This window comes from Micromys minutus (genome assembly GCF_963924665.1).
Source record: "Micromys minutus genome assembly, chromosome: X".
In the NCBI taxonomy this organism is placed as follows: domain Eukaryota; kingdom Metazoa; phylum Chordata; class Mammalia; order Rodentia; family Muridae; genus Micromys; species Micromys minutus.
In genome coordinates, this window is record NC_137970.1 from 51,925,661 (window position 1) to 51,931,739 (window position 6,079).

General features: G+C 40.6%; 1 pseudogene across 1 annotated transcript; it reads right to left on the bottom strand.

Moving 5' to 3' along the window:
• Positions 1-1,057: 1,057 nt before the first annotated feature.
• LOC308415910 (solute carrier family 25 member 36-like) lies at positions 1,058-1,978 on the bottom strand (annotated as a pseudogene). Its single transcript has one exon. The product of its transcript is annotated as a solute carrier family 25 member 36-like (transcript).
• Positions 1,979-6,079: the final 4,101 nt, after the last annotated feature.

Below are 6,079 nucleotides of genomic sequence, written 5' to 3' on the forward strand. Positions count from 1 at the left end.
AGCAGAAAAATTTAAGTCGCTAGTTTTCTACTTTTAAGGTAAATAATATGTAGGTATGAGACTGTGATAATCAAATTCTGAATCAAAAATGCATCCATTCCTGCATTACATAACTGGAGAAGGTATGAGAATGCTCTGTACATCACTGAGCAAGTGCCTGCTAGCTTATTTTATAGTCCCAAACCATTAACTACGTGCATTTGACGTGTTAAAGTCCACATTATGATGAGTATTTTTTAGCTGGAACAAAACATTTTAATGTTGAAAATGTGGGGGCTGTAGAGATGGCTCAGTGGTTAAGGCCACTGACTGCTCTTCCAGAGGTCCTGAGTTCAAATCCCAGCAACCACATGGTGGCTCACAACCATCTGCAATGAGATCTTGGCACCCTCTTCTGTAGAGGCATATATTCAGGCAGAACACTGTATACAAAATAATAATAATAATAATAATAATAATAATAATAATAATAATAATAATAATCAGCCTTGTTTTAAAAAAATAAAATGTGAAGTACTTAGATACTATTTCACTGGTTGTCAAAATACAGTGATTACTGGTGTCAAATAACGCAAGACACTGTAACAGGCAGACCCTTCTGGGGAACTGGGGTATTGAGGACCTACTTGTTATTTTACAGTACAGCAGGAGAAGTCAAGTTAGTCAACTGTAATTATCACTCTCATCTTTGGAAAATTACAGTACAGTAAATACGTAGGAATGATTTTGTTTAAATGACCGAAATGTTCATGGAATTAACACTATATTCTGAATGTCATAAACCAGTAAAACAAAACTGGAGCTGGTGAACAACAGTAGAGAAAACAGTAGCAATTTTGAGAAAGGAATGCTTTTCAAAGCATTCTCTAAGAGGTGGCCCAGGGTTTCGTCACTGAAAGATTAATGTGCTGTGGTACCTTACTTCCTAAAACCAAACTTCCGGTCAGCCATAGTAGTTACATGTTTCCCAACTACCGTCTTCTGTCCACCATGCTGACTTCAGGATTCCGTGGCCCACTGTCATCTTTTGGTCTTCCTGCTCTGCGGCATGGCAGCCCTATCCACTGAGTAGGTAGACCACCAGTTCGTAGGTGGCCATCATAATGGCTGTGTTTGGAATCTGTCTCACCAGATGAGTTGTTAGGCCACGGTAAAGAGACCGATAGCCTTCTTCTTGAACAATCAAAGACAGTGTCTGAAAAAAAAGATCTGTATTTTGTCCCTTCTTCCCGTAGTCTTGTCCTCACTTCATGTGGGTACGCTATGGTTGTGGCACAGGTCTTGGGGGTGGCATCATTGGCACAAAACCCGGTGCTTCTGTTAGACTGCTCTTCCGTCTCCATCACCGAAACCGTCTTACATTCCAGTAGCTTTTGCTTTATACTTTCATAAATAACAAAATGGATAACTGTCTCTGATATGCCGGCATATGAGGCAGACATGCCCCTATAAAAATCCTCTCAGTCCGTCTGTCTGATATACTTTATGAAGACATTCAAAAGCACCCATTCACTTTTCCCCACAATTCCTTGCATCAAGCTGTAACCGGGTCTTTATAAGCCAAATGGGTTTTGTTGCAGCGATTGCAGTAAAACCTGCCATTGCAGCTGAAATCATGTGTACTTGGATAGAATCAGGATCAAAAACACCATCAACTTTTCCTTGCAGTTTGAATAAGCAGCAAAATATATTCCTCTGGAGGGAGCCACTCCCACCAAAATGATGCCTAATCCTCTAAACAATGAGAGAGGGCCCTCTTTTTCCAGGATAACCTTTAGACAGTAAAGAGGTCCAGGGGACACTACTCAGTTGACGCTGGCTCCAGCCATGGCGTTCAGCTGAACTTCAGAAATATATGGTGTCACAGAAGATGACTGCAGCGTGTTTTGACAACTTCCAGTGGACATGTCAGAATAGCTCCCACTGTACCACCACATCCCCCGGCAAACAGATGTACCAGCGTGTCCCTCTGGCTCATTCTCTCCTCTGCATGTCCTCTGGGAGCAGAGGCAGGAGGCGGACCCCGCAGACCTCTATGGCCAGCCAAGAGGATCAAGAAGGGGGCGGGGAAACGCCGGGGAGTGGGTGGAGCCACCACTGCGGAAGGCCACCCCGGAACCCAATCTGCTGGGCTTCAACTCTAGCGAGCTCTGCCGGACTGTGCTGCGAGATTCTTCTAGTAATGAAATCTGTAAAGGAATAAAGAAATAAGTACAGGGATGAAAAGTTACAGTTCGGCGGGGTGGAGGGTGTCAGCCAGTCCTACCGACAATTCGGAACCACTAGTGGTGTTAGAATTTATTGGCAAAAGTACCTTTATGGGTTGGGGCCAAGATGTGCTGCAAGATCACACCACCCTACAGATCCCAGGAGAGAGATTTATTGAGGGAGGGGAAGTGAAAGGAAGAGTCGGAATGAGGGCCTGAAAGGCAGGCAGGCAGACAAAGAGACTTTTAGACAGAGAGAAAGAACAAGAGAGTGATCTGGGATGGTAGGGGCCTTTTAACGGGTTGGTGGATTGTGATGGTGTACCCTCTGGTGCGCTGAGTCCCTGAGGGCAGGCTGGTGGAGGGCCTGATTTCTGACCTATGGGAGTTTAGAAATGGCCTGTAAGTGAAGCACACAGGCTAGGCCTTTGTGACTCCAGTAAACAACTGTAGTTAGGTAGATGCTCCTGGGAGTTAGGGTACACCACTGGCAAAGTACTGCTTGTCACAACAGAGAACAGTTTCTGGAAAAAGAATGAACTATGAGGTATCAGCACGTAGTGTTCTTGACAATTAGAATTGGGCAGGTGGTAGCGATTCATGCCTTTAACCTTGGGAGGCAGAGGTAGGCATATCTCTGTGACTTTGAGGCCAGCTTGGAATACAGAGTTCCAGGACATAGCTAGGACTGTTACAGAGAGAAACCCTGTCTTAGAAAACAAAACAAAACAAACAAAACAAAAAACCCCTCAAAAACTCCCAAAAAACTCCAAAACAAAATAACAACAACAAACAAACAAACAAAAAAATTATTCTGAGCATCATGTAGCATCGACATTTTACTTAGTAAATGAAAACATTTGACAATTATTTTCCTAGCTCTGTGACTAAAAATCAGATGAGTCTATAATACAGAGCACACCAAACACTAAGTGTCTGGGGTCTTTTAACAGCTGAATTAGTATTGCATGTTATATATTCCCATCACTACAACAAATGCCTGAGATAAATAGACTCATAAAGAAAAAGGGGGCTCCAGAGCTTTCCATTTGTACTTCACTGGCTTTGTTGCACTGGGCTAGTGGCCAGAAGACAAACAGAAAAATACAAAGAGATAGAGAACCATATCTTCTTGAAGGGCGTACCTCCAATGACCTGCAAATCTCCCGCTGGAGCCTACTCATAAAGTTTCCCTACTCTCAGTGGCACACCAGACCTCTTCTGCCCAGTTCAGGACACTGATGTATAAATAACACATATACAGTTCAGTGAAATTTCACTGTATGAACATGTAACTGTCAGGGTGACTGTTGTGATTATGGTAAGATTGTTCTAATGCCAGGGTGGGGAGGTGGGATGGAGTGGGTGGGTGGGGGAACACTCTCATAGAGGCAGGGGGAGGTGGGATGGGATAGGGGGATTCTAGAGGTGAAACTGGGATAACATATGAAATGTAACTAAAGAAAATATCCAATAAAAAATTAAAAATAACCTAATAAATCCAGTGCATGTACACATATAACACTGAAAAAAGAGATTGTTCTAACTTCATTCAGCCCTGAAAATATTGTATCCTAGGAGAGTCCTTGGTCCTAGACAAACCAGACCGCTGTTTACAGTAGACTACCAGAATAATACAAAATTCCTGGCACCCAGGAAGCCCATAAATGACTAGTCAGTTAATACCCACTCCTCTTCTGGAAAGGTAAGCACTCTCTTGATGTTCAGTACCACAGATTATTTTGAGACACTGTATTTAATATGGATAACAAAGAGCAACGTTTACAGCCTCATGGCTCATGGGTTGCATCCAATTGGCAGACATGTTTTGAGTCATGAAATACTTGCTTGCAAAGCCTGTTTCTCCCTACTTAATTTTTTTTAGTTGGTGGACAGTTTAAAAACACATACACACACGAAGACACACACACACACACACAGAAAAAGAGAAAAGGGGGATTCATGTAACAGCTACAGCAATCAGAACAATGAGATGAAAAGGGGACAGCGCATTTATACAAACTCACTGTATCTTTCTGCAGATTACTGATTACAGTAAGGCAAAAAGAATAAGGTAAATATACCTGTATTCCTATAACTTGGGAATCTGAGGAAGATTGATGCATGTTTGAGGCCAGCATGCAGCCTTACATAGCAAGTAGTAGACCAGTCAGAGTTATATAGCAGGACTTTGTCTAAAAAAATTATGATAGTCTCAGGGACTGCCGTAACCAAATGATCAAAATTAATATCACTAGTCATACTGCCACAAACATAATGTATTTTCTATTAAGAGTGCAGTGAGCACACAGTGAACATCTTTAAATCTAGCACTCAGGAGACCGAGGGAGGTGAATCTCTGAGTTAGAAGCCAGCTTGCTCTACATAGTGCATTCTAGGCTACCCAGGAGGACATATCTCAAAAACCAAAATATCAATAATAGCTAAGTGTGGTTGCTCAAACCTGTAATCTCAGGGCTTAGAAGGCTGAAGAAAGATCATTGCTATGAGTTTAAAGGCAGCTTAGGCTGTAGAGTATATCTCAAAAAAGAAATAATTAGCAACAACAAACAAAACATTAGTGAAATGGATTTGGCAGTGTTAAGGAGGATGAGGCAGGAGGGAGGCTGGCTACAGGTAGGTTAGTGGTACAACACTTGTGTGACATGTTAAAGGCTCTGGCCTTGATCCTAATACCACAAGCAAAAGAAAACAAAAATTATTTCAGTGTATGTCTAAGATACTGACCCTTCCAAAAAAAAGATCAAAATTGTGTAGAAGTGGGGATGGGTTTGGGAGGAGTGGTCAAAACACACTATATATAATTCTAAAAGAATTATATTAAACCATTACATAATTATGTAGTCATCATATCCAAAACATTTAAAAATATTTTATTTATTTTATGTTATGTGAGTATACTGTTGCTGTCTTCAGACACACCAGAAGAGGGCATCAGATCCCATTACAGATGGTTGTGAGCCACCATGAGGTTGCTGGGAATTGAACTCAGGACCTATGGAAGAGCAGCCAGTGCTCTTAACCACTGAGCAATCTCTCCAGCCCCCAAAATATTAATAAAATATTTGAAGACCATCAAATATCTAATCAATATTCAAAACTTTTAGGGTGTTTCATAAACATGTGTATGTGGATCTAAACGTTTCTGGTCAGCTTGTTTGAAGTAGGATAGTAATAGGAAACATCTACCATACTCCTTTGAAATGTCTTTTATGTATTTAAATATGTAGTTTTCCCATCTTTTTCCTGTCCTTGCAATGTTAAAAACCAGGTGATTTTTTTTCCTGTTGGGTTTCCTATATTTCCGATTTTCCCAGTTGCACCCCAGGTCATATTTTTTTTATAATAATTTCCTAATAATTATAACAATATAACTATTTTAATGTAGCATTCACTGAATATTCAAATTGAAGGTAGATGCTAAGTATCAGTTAATCTAATAGTAGTCATTGAATATTAAACCTAGATGTTCAAAACCATTAAAGGTAATTTACTACAGAGAAAATAGGAGTTTGAACTTATAAAACTTTCAGAATTGTTACCAAGTAGACATTTTACAATTAATTCCAAGAAATAGCAGCATAGATGAGACATTAGTAGAAAACTGTAGGCAATGGTTATAGAGACTTAATTTTGGTGTCTTTGATATTCCTTATACTTTTGTCTCTTTATGGACCAAGAAATGTGTGCCTGCAGGATTTCTTCTGCAGGATTTCATCAGACCCAGCTCTTGGCAAAAAGGGGACTAGGAAATGAGTCTGGTCATTTTCAATATGTTCGAGGATCTCTAATTTTTACCTTCAAGAGGTGAAACCCCAAGTGAAAACAAGGAAAAAAAATGAATCTCAGTA